This window comes from Eschscholzia californica, unplaced genomic scaffold (assembly GCF_041429995.1).
Source record: "Eschscholzia californica isolate CP2 unplaced genomic scaffold, dmEscCali1.0.p SCAF_6, whole genome shotgun sequence".
Classification (NCBI taxonomy): domain Eukaryota; kingdom Viridiplantae; phylum Streptophyta; class Magnoliopsida; order Ranunculales; family Papaveraceae; genus Eschscholzia; species Eschscholzia californica.
Genome location: NW_028238483.1, coordinates 1,864,689 through 1,882,645, shown reverse-complemented (window position 1 = coordinate 1,882,645; position 17,957 = coordinate 1,864,689). Strand labels below are relative to the sequence as shown.

The window sequence follows — 17,957 nt, the reverse complement described above, 5'->3', positions numbered from 1 at the left end:
ATTCATATTAAATTATAATACCTAATTTAACCTTCTATATAAACAAAAACTTCTTTTCCTTCAAAATCTCCAAATATCTGTTTTTCATTTTTATCTCCCACCTTCTCTCTCCAATCACGATCATATTAACAGAAACATTATCTTCATTCTATTCCAAAACGGAAACCATTAATTTTCTCTCTCTCTGAAACCGAATCCTCTTTTGTCTTGAAATCTGCCTCATCTTCATTAGACCAGCTGAAAACTCCATCGTTTATTTCGATTTACATCATCAAAGATTCAGGTTTGTACCATTGTTAATATCAACAATTGCTTATGAGGTTTAAATAACAAGTTTAATCTTTCTTTTTAATGTTTTTCATCATCATCTTTAAAGATATTTATGATTTTCATTATAATCGATTTCATCTCTGTATCATCTTTTCAATTATTTATCATTATTCATGATTTTCTTTCTCTAATATCTTCATAACCGATTTATGATGTTAATGTTAAATCCTTGTTTATTAATTCATTTTCTTTGATTATGTTATGTTTGTATCCATGTATTATTTTATTTTTCATTAGATTTAGATTACAGATCTTGATGTTTAGAACATTTCTTGATATCAGATCCGGTAGCAGTACCATTTCTGATCAAGAGAAAATTCTGTACGTTTTTTTAACAGAATGTAAACGATGTGTAATTTATAAGAAATTATGTGTACTTTATTGAACATGACACATTTAAACCAGAGAACACTCCTACGATGTTATTGTAACAGAATGTAAACAATGTGTGTTGTTCAAATAATTATATGTACTTTATTGCGTTTTGCACATTTGAACCAATGAAGATTTCGTACAATTTTATTGTAACAGAAGGTAAACAGTGTGTAATGTTCTAAAAAATTATATGTAATTTATTGCACTTTACATATATTTTTTTTACATAACAGTAGCCTTGTTATTCAAACTTAAGTTCTGTTGTCTCCAACACATGATGAATTTTATAAAACATTATACATAATTTACTGTATTATACATGTCGTTTGTAGTAAACTAGGCATGACCCGTGCCTTCGGCACGAACAAATTCGTATGTGTCACAAAATCGTGAAAGTATTGAATAAGTTACTACATTTTACGATGTCAGTTATTATTATTCTTATGTGTCTATGTGCGACCATAATTATATAACTTTATATGACAAACCATTTGACTTACTTTTAAACTACTGCAATTTGAGAGTACAAAAATAGTATAAAATAATAGTATTATGAGATTGAGAAAACACCATCGCCCCATAGTTTCGATCCTTCAGTTGTGGCGGGAAATAATCTATAAGAATTAATTTGCATGTGTAGAACATTGCGAAAACACCATATCATAATGAATAAAATAAGAGGTTGGAATAAAAAAAAAATAGAAAAATCGGCCTCAAAGAACACTAATAATTGTAGAACAAATGTCTCACTTACAAATTTTCTAAGCTGCGTGATGATTTTCATAAGTTATTTGAGAACATTTATGAAATAATTTAAGAGGAATAAATATATCTCTAGAAGAAATGTCAGTTTATTCACAATAATTGCAGTTTGTTATACACTGAAATTTTCTTTAAACAATTTAAATGTTATAAAGTGGTGGATTTGTTATTATTGACCAACTCGTAAAACAATAGGTTTTCTGTTATTACGCACTTGATAACCTCTTTCAATAGAGAAACCAAATCAAATACCTCGATAAACATTAAAATAGAAGTCGATTTATCCCAAAACTAATAGTGGTTGAGTCCGTAATAATTAACAAACTTAATCAATTTGAAAGTAGAAACTACTGTATATATAGAAGTGTCTGTCAAAATATTCAAAGAATGAGAAACATTTTCGTCCCATTTATTAAATTAATGAAAGTAAAAAAATTCAGAACAATACACTAATCACCATTACCCCATAAAAGCATCAGATTGAGTTTATTTCAATCCAGTCAAACGTAGAAGTTAGTCTGAATTGCAATGTTCATGAGCGGCTAAATCTTGGATCTTCTAAGAGATTTGAAATCCATGAACTTAGTATTCCGAGCTCAAAAACTCCCACTAAGAAGTTAACATCCTCCACGGTTTAGAATGTCCTCGGGATCATTTGTACCACAGATTTTGCCATTAAGGTTCCAACAATTGTGTTGTAAAATATAGGATTTATTATCGGCTTTCCATCACTACCTAAGCCTGTAATATATACTTCAAGATTATGTTATCCTACAACTCTGAGTCCACCAATGCCACAAGATATTCTGATAAATTGAATTAGTTCATGAGATGACAGTCCCTCATAATCAATAAAGATAAAACAGATTAGAACATTAGCGACAAATTGGGATAAACATGTTCAAAAAAATGTTCCAGTCAAGCATGTCATTTCTTAGGAATAAGAAAGAGGATGATGATGTTGAACATAAAAGACTATTACCTTAGTCACATAAGCACTCTTGTTCCCAAATGCACCAAAAAGAGTAGGAGACATTAGTTCTTCTAGGGAGAGCCAACCCACAAGCTGAAAATAAAGACCTATGTCAGCATCACCAATTCTAGAATTATACAGTAAAGCGACACAAGGATTTTGGTTCTTATTGTCTCTTATAAAAGAGTATGGCAGAACATTGTTTTGATGGAATATTGATTCTTATTGTCTCTTATAAGAGTGTTTCCATCTCCATTGATTAATAAATTAACAATAACCTGAAAATGTATATAAGAAAAACCTGGAGACTTGGCAGCGGGAGCAGCTCAATACCGGTTTTACTAACAAATGTACTTTGACGCGCCTTGAAAAAATGTTTAATTAACATAAACTTAAACATCTGAATGAATTATACCAAGACAATACGATCATTATACATTTCTCTACTCTACTGGAGATTTGGTGACAAAAAAAAACTCGCAAAAAGAACACTGAACAATAAGAATACATACATGAAGATGTAATATTTTGCAGGTTTTCGAGCACAACATAAACAAAATCTTCCATGGACTTTTAGTACAAGTATGATAACTTGATGATTTTTCTAGCAAACGAAAACATTGAAAATGAAGTAGAATATGTAAGGCCCCAGAGAATCATATAACCCATTTCCTGCAACAAGTTCAATTGATTGACTCAATCCTGTTTTTTAAAACAAAAATGTGTTCATTACAAACGAAAAGTCTAAAACCCCTTTTACCAACCAATTTCAATCACAAAATTAGTAATTTAAACCCTAAATCAATACCACTGCCCAAAAAAAAGTTGATGCACAAATGAGTATGATTATAAAAGTTATAAAACAACAAATTAAGAATTTTAGAAACTTGATTTTATGATAATTTGATTACATTTTGAGAGAAATTAGAAGATGGTACCTTGTTTTCCAAATTGCTGCCGTCTTAAATAGGGAGAGAAAATAATAGAAATGAAAAGAAGAATATGGTTCGTTAGGCAAAGAAGAACATGGAACATCATGACCAAATTTTCTCCCAATAGAGAGAGAAAGGACTGTTGATTTACTACTTCATCGACAAACTTCCTCTTGTATTTAGAAGAATTCCTTTTTATGGAGAAAATAAAAAAGCTAAAGTGCAATTCAGGACTTAAAATCGTCGGTGAGGAAAGGAAGGGGCGCAAAACCGCCCATAGAGGAAGACGAAGGGTTTTAAGGAATAAGGACCATAGATTTCATTGACGGTTCCTAATTAATTTAGGGTAGATTATACGGACAAGGTGTCATTTTCCAATCTAGTTGGCAATTTTCTTCCTTTTTTGTCCTAGTCAGCTTATCCTAGGTTTTGTTATATAGATATATTTCTTTTTGAAATAAATGATAGTTGAGATGCCTTTGTAGCTTTATATGTTGCAAATTGGTTACTCAAATCTTATTATCAAATGATGCTAGACCATATAGATCTACTGATGATAATATAGTTTATAATCTCTCTTGTTTGTATCTCTTAAATCTTATCTAATTCTAAACTCTCTGTTTCTAGTTTTTAAAATCTTTGTTTCTATCTCTTAATTTTTACAATTTCTATCTCTTAAACCCTTTCCGTTTCTAACTCTTAAACTTTGTTTCTTTCTCTTAAACAGTGAAGAAGAAAAGAACTTCAAGTGCTTGGGTAATGTATGATTTTGTTGATATCCTGATCTTGAAAATCAGGGAGCTATGAAAAGTATTGCCAAGTGCAAAATTTGTGGAAAACTGAAGGATCCAAAGTCTGCTACTGGTACAATGTACTTCTTTTGGCACACTTAAGCTTGCTCGAAGAAAAATCGAGTTGATTTGACACACCATTAATCATTTTAGTTAGGAGTTTTTTGTAAAGCTATCTGTGAAGATCTTTGTGAAGTGGAGTATGGAGGATATGAAGAAGATATGGCTGCAAAGTGCAAACTAAGATTGAATTTTCTTTCAACTTTTTGTTAGATCACAGTTGATTATATTTGTGTTTAAGTTTGAAATTCTATGAGTTTGTTAAATGCCTAACTCAAGATTTTATTTTTTTAATGAGTTTATTTTCCTCAAATCTGTATTTTTTTATTTTTGTTATGATCAACCCGAAGCCCGATACACCCACGTAGTCGACTGCAATACTCCTCTTCCATAGCCCATGAAACAAGAGCTATTTTGTCGATCTCGCGTGCTAGTCTTCATAAGTCATTGTTCATGTAATGACCTGGACTAGGGAGATGATGACGAAATAATTCCAAGTTCACTTAATAGGGTATCATTCATCAGATCGTATTTGACAAACCTATTTGAAATATTTTATCATCGACGAACTGTCGTTTAAATACTAAACCAAATTTAGACTATGAAATAAACACCTATTCATTTCTTGATAACAAGAGTTGGTAAATTTGAGTCTCCTCTGTAAACTTCTTTACTTCACTTAATTTTACCAGTCAAGGTCATTCTCAGAATGTACCTTATGCCTTAAACCTTGTATGATTTCATTCATACTTTGTCTTAGGTGGCAGTTTAGTTAAAATGGATCTTATCCGGTCATACTTTACTGATTATCTCTTTAATTGAAGGTTCCTTCCTTTATTTATTTTGATAATCTCTAGTATTCTTTACTAGAATCAATGCTTTTAAAGCTTTAATCATATTCTTTCTTATGTGCAGTTTGCGACAATACGTAACTTGGAATTCTTCCAGCTTACTTTTCTTCCACGTCTGGAAGTTTGCAATATATGACATTTCAACTTTCCCTTCCACTTTGTACTAAGAACTTATCCTAAGTACTTCCCAAGTTATTTAGGATGTTTTTTAGTTTCGGTTCAGATTCCTTTTATCTAAATCCGGTTGGCGACGCCTCATGATACTCCTAGTATATGAGATGTTTTCAGGCGAATGCTCATCGTGTCCCATATGATTGATCTTATGCTTAAGCATAAGCATATCTCTCACGCATTCTTGCTCATCAGAGCCTACCGGACTCTAAGTCTTGCTTAGCTTTATGCCATGAGACTTGGGGCGAATCCATTTTCTAATGTTTTTCCACATAAGACCTAAGAAACGTATCTGAGTAAGTTCCTTGACTTAGTCATGTCATCCTTTCATTCTATTCCCATAGATTTTTTATGCCCAATAGCATTTTACCTTTTGTGCGGTCCTTTATTGAGTCAATTCTTAACTGATTTTAACATCCCAATGTTGTTCTCAATTTCAGTATGTCCTCTACATACCGGACCTAGAAAATTGTTTACTCCTACTCAGAGATTCTCAATGTTTAAGATTTTCTTCACTCTTTAGGAATCAAACATCTTTGATTGCCTCGTTTGAACTGAAGATTCTAACTCTTACTTGCATGCGTCAATCCATTGATGTATTTCTGAAGCTTGCATAATTTACTAACTTTTAGAATCAATAACCTTTTAATTAGATTGTGTCGAGTACATATCTTCTTCCAAAGGAAGTTAGTTTTGACCTTCATGTGTTAGTGTGATATCTATGGACTCGAGCGATGAATATAAAGATCTAGTTCACAGTCTCATGTTATGAATCTGTGGTCTTTATCTTCTCGTTTATCTTTGGGGAATACTAATGCTTCCATCCTTGTCGGTTTCCTCCATTGGAAAACTAATTTTGCGTTCAATAAGTTTTACGTCATTGACCAAAATTTCAAGTTCTAAAACTAGATGAGATATGGATTTCATTTCTGATCCTTTTGGCTGCAAGCCAATTTCACAGTTGGGTTCCGTCATAGCTCTGCGAGGGTCTACGGCTTTTATCCTTTATTAGTAAGATTTCAATCTTCGGAGTTAAATGGTTAAGCCATTTTGATCCAAGTGGTTGTGTACAACTAAGGAATATTCTCAACTACTTGGGAGTTCTTCTTTTCTTGCGAATTTAATTCGTCTTGTGATGTAGGTATTCTACCTTTTATTCATATCTTCTTTTAGGAACCGCGTTTTCCTGTTCCTAACAGTTTTGTCGATCTTCATCAAACTGTTCGATGTACTTTCCTCCCACTTATCCTTCTTGAATAATACAAATTATAAGGAGGATACCATCACGAGCAACAACAACTTGTTCTCTAATTGGTTGTGGAGAAGCCACAATTTTCTTTCAAAGAAAACTGCGTCAGACTTGCTAGTTTTGTGCCTTGTGTTATTTACATAGGCTTCGCTTACTCAGAGTCTATCAATGTAGTGTTGGAATACTTCCAATTACATATCCTCATGGAGTCTTTTCATCTTAGATGGATAGGTTTTTATGTGAGAAGTTGTATCTAGACATAGTGGTTTGGAAGACAGGGTATGAGTCATTAAATTTTGTCTAACATTCTTCAATTTCATCCTATTAGATAGTTCCAACCGGATAGGTGTGAAGTATGGTTATAAATTTTATGTAATAACATCAATCCCCTCGGATGATTCTACTTTCTTGTCAGTTTTATTTTTTACTTTGGTTGTGAAAACTGGATTTTCATCCATTTCCATTCCTGAAGTATTCTTGGTTATTCTAGACACCCTGTCCTCATCCCTTTCTATGGGGATGATCCTGTTTGTGAGGCACACGTTCTAAATCAATTAATTCAACGGTGTGTCTTCGTCTTACAGGGATAAGCCAAGTTTAGAATCAGTTGGTATTATTGATTTGTTAATTTAGAACTATTGTAACATCTCAATATAAAATTAAAATTCTTTATTGATTCTCTATAATATTTAGTACAAAGATGATGTTTACTAGAAATAAACCTAATATAGACTAGTGCCTAAAGAAGACTTTGATCCCTTTCAGCTTCCTCAGCTACCATTGCCTATGCCGGTATGCCCCCTCTTGGATCTTTTCTCCTTCAGCTAAATACAAGCATCGGTCAAGGCTCAAGAACCTAAAGGTCAAGTCCCATTGGCTTGTCCCGGCCAAAGGCCTAGGAGGTGCCTCGGCATGGCCCAAACACGTCTCTACCGTAGGCCGGCAGCTTGGGTCGTGCTAGGCATGTTCCGTCCTAGGCTGGACGCGTTTAGACCTTGGCCAGACGCGTTTTGGTCTTAAGCCAGACGCATCCTAGCCTTCGGGCTGAGACTTGTCCTAGTCCTAGGCTGGGACGTGCCTCAATGTGGTAAGACGCGTCTGTCCTAGGGCACTTCCTAAACTGTCTCGGTCACCAAGATCGACACCCCCTGACATGTTCAAACGGTATCTCACACCGAGACGCCTAGGACGACCCAGACGCGTCGTAGATGCGTCTGGTAAGTTCCCCTGTGTCTCAGACTTCCTGGGACGCTACTACACGTTCCAGTAAGTCCAACACATTTGTCCCAGACTCCTAGTCTGAGACGGTCTTGGCCAGTGGCCGAGACGCGTGCGTGTTTGGCTGGGGCGCGTCCTGGCCAGACTTAGGAACTTCTAAAATTTGGAAAGTTAAAAAAAAAATTTCTTTGCTTCTCAAGCTGTTGTTCCGTACTTTAGAAAAACTTCAACTTGATAATCTTTTCAAAAAAAAAAATACATTAGAAAAACTTCTAAAAACTCAAATTTGATTTTAAACAACTTCTAAAATCATGGAACCTTCCTTTTTTTGAATATCTTTTCAAAAACGAAATTTATCAAAATCAAACTCTTTTGAAACTCTTTCATTTATCAAATTGAATAACCTTTAATCTATTTCAAAACTAAACAAATTGATGTCTCGAACAACTTTTAGACACAGATATTTATCTAAACAAACACAGAGTTAGTTCGGAACTTAGCCAAAATTAGCTACGTGCAAGAGGCTCTGACGCCACTGTTAGGATATTGTGTATCCTAGTGTTCTAAGCAGAATCTCAGACATCTAATGTCTAACACTAGTATCACCAGGATCTCATGCATAAGCTAAAAATGTAACTAAGTTAGTTTAGAGATTACCTTAATCACTACATTTTTCAGGAACTATTTCAGTTGAATAAGAAGACCAAAAGCTCCAATTATAGATCCTTTACTTGAGACACTGAGTAATCAACTTGATCTCACACCTCAATTTTAGCTAGAACTTTAATGGTGGTTAGACGAAGAACACTTCTTCTTTAGACTAGATAGATAGTTGAGAACTATTTTCTCTTTCTTACTCTACTTGATATTGTAGAATAAGAAAGCTCTCTAAGAATTTATCCACACCTAAATATCTTTTAATGAGGGCCTTATATAGAATTCTAAAGTTAGAGTCCAACCTTAATTAGGTTTCCTAAAAGATCAAAATAGAAGGAGATTTAGGATTTTGTAGAAATAGAAACTAGTTTTTATTTCTTTTCTTTCTATACTCTGGTCGACCAGACTAAGTTGTAATAAGGAAGATCTTGTCGGCTCACTAATAGACCCTTAAATGCTTTTTAAGCCCCCGACCCAAATACGCCTTTATTCGGGCTTTCATACTATCTTTGCCTTGACTTTCTTTAGGTCTTTTGGACATATTTATGAGTCTCACCTATGTTTATATATCTCATCCCTCTAGTCATATCTTCCGATCAAGTCAACACTCTGTTTTGTAACCCGATGTAGGATCCGAACGAAGTTATCCGCAAATAGTCTCGTGATTTGTCGACCGTAGTTTGTTTCTAGCTAAACACTATGATCCATAAACTGTCTGGACTTGATGATCTTCTTCATCAATTGTATTATCCGACAAATTGCTCGCATTTCATCTTTGGTCGAAGGACATCTCCTTTAGAAACATATCTGCATGGACGTAGGCACTTGGCTGCAACCAGGGGCAGTTCTGATAATTCTTTAAACATATAGGGGTACTTTAGTAAAAGCAGCCAGGGGTATTTTTTCTTTTCACTTACCTTGTCTGAAGGAAGAACTAGAAAGAGAAAAAAATCATGACCGAAGTCCCAAACTGACAGAGGGAGATAACGAACTGTGTAATCATGGGTTCATGAATGCCTCCTTCTCACCTTCTCTAACATCATCATCTCTCTCTAAGACTCTAATGCTTCTGTAAATTTAAGATTTAAAGTGAAATCTAGGGTTCTTGAGTTCTTCGTCATTTATTTATTTAACAACAACAAAATGAATTAATCAAGTGATCCAAGGCTTTGTTATATTCAATCTATGTAAGTAATGTTTATCCTTTTCTTTTTTATTTTTATTTAAAATTCTAGTGCTTTAATTTTGATTATTTTGGGTATTACTATTGAGTTACGGATTTTGACTATTTGGGTGAAATTTTAAATTTTGATTGTAACTTTAGGCCTTTATCAGTTTAGGGGATATATAAATTTTACACAAGACTTACCTAATTAGATACATTAAATTTTTGTAACTTTAGAGAATAGGAATTCATCTAAATTTATTTTGTTTTGATGTTGATTTAACTTTAGGCTAAAATGTCCGAAGATCCTCAAGTACCCAAGATAATGAAAAAAGCTTTACATTCGTTTTTTACTTCGACATGAGAAAACAACAAAAAAGATTTAGAACTTTATGTCTAACATTGAATGCTTTAGAAGAAGAAGAAGTTGATGCTACATCTTTTATATGTGATCCGGGGTTGTGCCTTCAAATTTGAAAACATCCTATTAACAAACAAGATGAGCTTCAACATGCATATATATCTCAACGCGAGATCTTATCAACCTATCTTTAAAGACTACCCAACAACAAAGTTCGGAAAGCAATCCCGTAGCTCTCAAGATTATTGGTATACCTTATTTTCTTGGCTCGAGTACTCTCGTACAAAAGGTGCAACCTATTGTCTTCCATGTTTTATCTTTAAGGAAAATCTGCCAAAACATACATCATTTACAGATCAAGGATTTAGAAGATGGACGAGTGGCAATGATGGCAAAAATGTGCATTCTTAACACATATGGGAGACCATAATTCTCAACACATGGTGGGAGTAATAGCTTGTCAAGATTCAGGTTGTACATCTCCACATATTGATAAGATGATTAATGTACATGCTAAAGAACTAGTGAAAAAAATCGGCAACGAATTCATCGAGTCGTTGTAATTTCATTGAGTTGATAAAACTTTTAGCTTGAAATAATGATGAATCCAATAAGTTGTCTTAGAAAATGCTCCACATCTGCTAAATATACATCTCCTTTGATTCGAAAACAAATATTGTCGATCCTTGCTAACAAAGTAAGAAACACGATTCGAGAAGAAGTTGGATCATCAAACTTTTGCATTCTTCCTGACGAAGCACAAGATGATTCACACAAGGAGCAAATGGTTATTGTCTTGTGATTTGTTGATGATGGTGGATCTATCAAAGAACGATTTTTTGTTATTTTACATGTGAAAAACACCAACTCTTTTACTCTCAGGCAAGCAATAACTAATGTCTTTGCAAGCTGATTCACACAAGATCAAATAGTTATTGCCTTGCGAATTGTTGATGATGGTGGATCTAGAAAAGAACGATTTTGATATTTTACGTGTGAAAAAACACCACCTTTTTGACTCTCAAGCAAGAAATAACTAATGTTTTTATTCGTAAGGACCTCCATGCGGAAAATATGCGAGGTCAAGAGTATGATGGTTCTAGCAATATGCGGAGATCTTTTAATGGATTACAAGCATTATTTCTCAGAGATTGTCTTTATGCATACTATGTGCATTGCTTTGCCTATAGACTACAACAAACACTAGTTAGAGCATGTAAAGAAGTAACTGATATTTGGCGATTTTCTTCAACATTGAATGCAATCGCCAATTTTCTTTGTGCTTTACCTCTAAGGAAAAATGAATTAAATTCTTTTTGAGTTAATGAAATTGCGAGGTTGTTAAAAGATGATGAGCTTGAGATGGGCAAAGGTTATACCAAGTAGGTAACTTGCGACGACCGAGGGCTACTAGTTGGAGCTCTCACTAAAGTTCTGTGAAGAATTTGATCGATATGTTTGGTGCAACGTGTGGAGTGCTTAGAAATTTAATGAAAACAACAACAAATAATTCTTTATAGGGAGAATCCGAGGGTTTGTTCATTACAGTGACATCGTTTCAATTTGTCTTTATATTGCACCTGATATGTAAGTTTATGGGGATCATTGATATGTTTTCTCAAACTCTTCGATAACAAACTCAAAATATTTTCAATGCAACGAGTCTTGTAAAAACTACAAAATCACTTCTTAAGGAGTTGAGACAAGATGGTTGGGATGCTTTCACAGAACAAGTCGAAGTATTTCGTAAGACAAATGATGTGATAATACCGGATATGACTGATCCTTATGTAGTAGGTTCACTTCATTCTTGTCAGCAACGAGACAATATCACAATGACATATCATTACCATATAGATTTATGTAATGTTGTCATTGATTTTCAGTTTTAGGAGTTGAATACGAGGTTTACTGACGAAAGAATCAAACTTTTTATACTTAGTACAACCTTGGATTTTACATATGTTTTTAGGTCATTTAAGATTGATGAAATTTGTCATCTTGCTGGAAATTATTATCCTGAAGATTTAGTAATCAAGACATAATTACTTTGAGATGTCAATTGTTACATTACGAGAAAGTCAATGTCTTATTGTCTGGTTTATAGATTAATTTGTTTAGTGTGCTTCACCATCCGGAATTTCAAAATTTCTCTACGATATCAGAGTTGTGGTATAAATCACTACAAAAAAAATGGCTTTTTGGGACACACGCTTTTTACGTTTATCCCTACAAAAGTTATAATAGGGACAATGTTTTGTATTCGTCCCTGATAAATTTATATTAGGGACAAATATATTTGTATTGGAGACGAAATAATCATTCCTGAAAAAATTGTGTTTTTAGTATAGTTACTGAAAAACAATAGTCAATTAGGGACAAACAAAAAATTCGGCCAAAATAATATCTATGGGGACAAATTTTAAGTAAAGTTTGGTTTGGATGGAAAAAATTTGGCGGACCTAATTTGGGCGCAAAAAATTGCCGCCAAATCTCTTCCCAAATTCCAAACGTGGGTACACGAGTGGGAGAGCTAAAAGAGAATTTCTCTAGGGTTTTTTTCCCATTTTCCTCTTCTCTACTTCTTCTTCCCTTGACCTACATTGATCTTCTCCAAGTTGTTGGTCAATAACAGGTTAGTATTCTTCTCTTCTTCTTGTTCTTCTTTATCTTCTTCTTACTGTGATTTTCTTGTTCATATTCTCAGAATCTTCTTACAGTGAGGCAATCGGTGCTCTTGTAGTTTCGATTCTCCAAATTTGCTGCTAAAAAAGCAGGTTGTTATTCTCCTCTTTTCTTCTTCTTCATATTCATTTTTTATTGTTCATATTCTTGTCCAGTTCTTCTTCATGTTCTGATTTCTTCGAAGAAAAGATTAACAAAATCGATTTTGCAGCTTCAATTTCTTCTCCAAATTGTTGCAATACAATCAGGTTGGTCTTCTCCTCATCCCTCAAGAATCTGACATTGATAATCTCCCAAGAATCTAATTTGGTGCGGTTCTTTTTTCTCCTTCCACTTTGATTTTTCTCTAATATTGAAGAGGTTTTGAATTTGAATAGTGGAATTTCAGTAAGTAAAAGTCTCTATTTTGAAATGCAGTTTTGTTACTTCATCTTTAATTTTAAATTTTTATTTTTCTTTATCTTCTTTAGATTTGCAATTGTATGATCACATCTTGCGCATCAGATGTTTGAAGAAATTCTCTATTGGAGTTCTTTTGGAGTTCATAAAATTTGTTATTTTTATATGTTTTATAATTGCAGTTTAGTATTTTAACATTTGTAGTTGTTTTATGAATCTTATAATATATTTTAATTAATTTACATTTACTTTGGTTGGGAATGTTAGTCTTATGCGCATCTCTACCCAAAATCAGAAAATTAGATGTCATTTTAGAGGTAGGTATATGTTTCTGAACCTGAGACATAGAGTGTGGAAACCTACTTGGTAATTGTTCTAGTTAGACTAAATGTTAGGATTGAAGGATGATTTAGTGGCTGCATTTATTTATATTATAACATATAATTTCCTAATGTGTGCAGCTTCTTTAATTGAAACTCTACCATACACACAAGAGGAATCGACTTCCATTCGCGGACAACGTGAATAACCCTATGTGCAGGTATTTTTTAAACTATGTTAAATTTCTTGTGCTCTTCTGAAACCTTAATTAACAAATCTACCAAATTTCATGTTAATCCGATTGGCTTTTTAATTAGTAATTTAAATCTAATATCGTTTATATGTAATGATCTTTGTTATTTCTACTTAACTTACTGATGTAGACGCAGCGGAGAAATTAAAGAACAATGAAACAACTAAGAACAATTAAAGAAAACGATAACTAAACTTAAAATATTAATAACTTCAATTGATTTTTCTTCTCAAGGTGAATAATAACATAGACTAGATCCCCTTTTATAAGATAAAAATCTTCCTAGATAGACTCAAACTAGGATTCCTAAAATAATAAACTACTCAAACATAGAAACTTAAAAATAAAGAAATATCAAATTATAGTAACTCCTTTTCTACTAAATAAACTACTATGCGCCCACACGCCTAGGGTGTGGGCACGCGTGGACGTGGGCCCACACGCCTATGCGCCTGCATCAGCACCCCGTTCCCCAGAAGGTTCGTCCCGAACCGAATGTATGATGGAAGCTAGCTCATCGGATCCCTTTGAAATCGGTAATAATGTGATAATCTTCTTCATCCATGGAAATTCATAAACGTTCAAACGACCTTTGTAAATAGCATCCACATCCGACTGCCAAGGACGTCCCAAAATAATATGGCAAAGATCCATATCGGTAACATCACAAGTAATGTCCGATAAATAGAAAGAGCCGAAAGAGAGGGAAAAAGTACACATTCGATCAACACGGGTGGCAGTACCGGATTGAATCCAAGCAGTATTATAAGGGTGTGGTTTAGGAATAGTAGGAATACCCAAGTAAGCCACAAGTCGGGAAGAAATCAAATTCTCCACACACCCATTATCAATAACAATTGTACACACTTTGTTCAAGACCGTTCCACGTGTAACAAACAAATTTTTCCGTTGAGAAAGATCATGTTCAAGAGGAGTAAAAAGTACCCCACGAGTTACTAACATAACACGGTCACCTGAATCCGGGTCAATATTGACATGGTCGGCCTCCTCATCCAAGTAATCCTGTTTTTCCACCAAAGTTGCCTTACCGCGTAACGGGCAATTATTAGAATAGTGACCTGTCTCAAAGCAACGATAACACTTACCTGGAGGTTGTTTTTTGTAAGGATTATCGGGAACAATCTTAGCTCCATCATCTGTTTGTTTCGGAAGATCAGTATCATCAGTAGGTTGTCGAATATAATTAGGACGATTGTAGTTGCCTCTGAAAATTGATCTAGAATCCGATTCAAAAGATCGAGCCACACTAATACATTCCGATACGGAAGAGAAAGGACGGAGGTTGACGAGATCCTTAATGTCACCTCGAAGACCATCTTTAAATTTTTCCAATTTCATGGATTCAGTATCGGGTAGATTAAGCCGAATACTTAAACGCTGAAATTCGGAGGCGTATTCCTCAACTGAACGTCGTCCTTGACGACAACGCAGATATTCCAGACATAACTGATTTTCATAACCTGGAGGGAGGAAACGGGCCATCATAAGTGGCTTGAGTTCAGACCACGAGGATATGGGAGGAAGATGAGCTAACCTTCGTTGTTCGGATTCTTTTTTCCACCATGTTAACGCTGTTTTTGAAAGATAACCAGTAACACATCTAACCTGTTCTTGTCCATAAACCTGCATAACATCAAAGAAGATTTCCATTCGAGCTATATAATCCAAAAAGTTTTCAATGTTGATGGAACCGTCATAAGCCGGGACGTCCATACGAATACGGTACTTGGAAGAAGGTGGTGTAGAATCGTGATCATCCTAGGTTGTAGTCATCCGGATCATTATACTTGTGACGAGGACGAATATAATTGTTACGTTGTAGTGAACCGTGATGGTTCGGTTCCGAATAGGTTGGTCTATTTTTTAATCTAGTCGGTTCATAATAATTGGATCGGTTGGGTGGACGAGCTTCATGGTGGTAAGGGTCGAACTCCGCCTCGAATTGATCTTCACGGTTTTGGTTATCGATGAATGGGTAATGCACGTCTCGGTTTGGAGAAGGTTTGTTCGGGGCCGAATCGGGTAGACGGGTTCGGTTAGGGGTGTAGTTGTCCGTGAAATCACGAGCGGGATGGGTCACGGTGTCTGTATCGTGGTGATTGGATGGGTGGTTATATTCGGGTTGGTGGTCCTCGGTTGGGCGTGAGATGTGGTGAGATAGTACGGGAGTGTTGACGAATGGGTGTATCCAAGATAGGCCGGGAAGGTTCAGTTTGGTGGCTTTGGTGTTGGGTTTCGGGTGGGGTGTTGTTCGGGGAATAGTTTTGCCTTGGTGTTTGAAAAGGGTATGGCTGGGTGGTACTTGGGTTAGTAGTAGAATAATGGGAGATAGAGTCGGGTTTGGTTGGTTGATCGTGGAAAGAGAAGGGTGGTGTTGTGGGGTTTATGAGTGGGAAAACCGGTGATGTAGGGTTGATGTTAGGTTGACCAAGTATGGAATTTGAAGTTGGTGTTGTGGTTGGAAGGGATAATGATGTTGGAATGTGAGTAGGAGAAGAAGGAGTAGTGGTAGAAGAGGGAGACTTACATATGCCTTCAAGTTGTTTAGAGTGCTTCATGATCGATTCATTGACATGATCGAATTTGTCCATGGTTTCCTTCTTGAAACTTTCGAAAGATTCTTCCAAATTTGTAACCGAGGATAACTTCTTGTTGATGTTATCCCATTCGGAGGCAAAAGTTGGTGTCTTCTCTTTGATTGTTGGAGTAGGAACGGTAGGATTAACCATTGTGATTGGTTAAAAAAAATTGGCTCTAGATACCACTTGATGTAGACGCAGCGGAGAAATTAAAGAACAATGAAACAACTAAGAACAATTAAAGAAAACGATAACTAAACTTAAAATATTAATAACTTCAATTGATTTTTCTTCTCAAGGTGAATAATAACATAGACTAGATCCCCTTTTATAAGATAAAAACCTTCCTAGATAGACTCAAACTAGGATTCCTAAAATAATAAACTACTCAAACATAGAAACTTAAAAATAAAGAAATATCAAATTATAGTAACTCCTTTTCTACTAAATAAACTACTATTATGACTTAATAGGGTGTGGGCACGCGTGGACGTGGGCCCACACGCCTATGCGCCTGCATCACTTACACTTTAGCAAATTTGTAGGTATCAGTTTACTAATATCAATGAATGAAGCACAAGAAGAAAATATTCATACAAAAGGAAGAAGAAAGCGAAGTTAAGGTGGTTGGCAAACATTAAAGAACCAGTAAAAGTATCTTGGAAACATGGACGACTAGTTGGAGAAAATTCAAAGAAGTTGTTAGCTTTGGTTGGACGAATTGGTAGAGATACTAGGATTCTACCCATACATCAAGCTAGATGGAAAGAGCTTCCCCACGAGCGGAAGAATGATGCAGTCCGCAGTATTACAAAGTATTTTGCCATCCCAGATGAAAACATGGATTGGGTGTTTGACAAGCTAAATTCGGCTTGGAGAGATAACAAGTATGAACTAATATAAGGTATTTTCTTACATCTTGTTCATGTTATAAGTTGATGATACTTGTGAAATAAATGCTATTGTCTTACATCTCAAATAAATAATGGATTGTGCAGTAACAACGTTTATTTACAGAAAAAAATACATATAAGTCGCTCACTAAAGGACCGCTCGAACTTCAACTTAGAATTGCAAGGAAAAAACCCTTTTTCAATCTTGAAGTTTATATGGTATGTAGTTGTTCTGTTTTAACTTTTTATATTTTAGTTTTGCCTTTCTTCGGCAAAACCACCCATATAATGATAAAGATGCATATGTTTGTTGTAAAGAAACACTTGAACTTGGATCTAGAATGGTTAGGATGACATAGTTTATATTGAAGGATTAACTTCATATACATCTAAAGTGTATTGGGGCATAGAGAGATCATAGTGGTTACTATTTGAGCTACATTTATTGCACTAGTACTTCATTCATGTGATTTGAAATTTTATAAGATAACTGATATCGCATTTAGTTCGAAAATTTATGTTTCATTATATTTTCTCATTAACTTGTATAAATTGAACCCTTCTTGAGTAAGATATTTCTTACTTAGTTACTTTATTCTTTGATGATGTTAACTATATATTTGAAGACAGTCTTATATATTATGTTTTTTTTTTCATTTCAGTGTACATCTACATCGCTCTAAGAATGGGTACGGAATTATGGTGATGGAGACACGAGTAAACGGCCCAACTGTTATTATATTTTTTTGTTATATATGCTTAGGTAATACTCTAGTTAGTTGGTACTTGACTTGCTTATGAAAATACTAAAATTCTTGGCGATGTGTTTACTTTTGATATGTAAAGGAAAGAAACCTTTGTTCGAAGATTCTTTGTTAAATATATAATTGCATTAGTTCTTTTTCTCTGTG

The 17,957-nt window shown here is 34.6% G+C and overlaps 1 long non-coding RNA gene across 4 annotated transcripts; it reads left to right on the top strand.

The window, feature by feature from the left end:
• Positions 1–12,441: 12,441 nt before the first annotated feature.
• Positions 12,442–17,864, top strand: LOC147530767 (uncharacterized). Of its 4 annotated transcripts, none has more exons than XR_015228055.1 (7): positions 12,442–12,530; positions 12,603–12,672; positions 12,792–12,889; positions 13,441–13,520; positions 16,699–17,057; positions 17,171–17,265; positions 17,709–17,864. It is a non-coding gene; the product is annotated as an uncharacterized LOC147530767 (long non-coding RNA). The 4 variants fall into 4 exon arrangements; XR_015228057.1 differs by having other exon boundaries at positions 12,483–12,530; positions 12,616–12,672; XR_015228054.1 differs by having other exon boundaries at positions 12,468–12,672.
• Positions 17,865–17,957: the final 93 nt, after the last annotated feature.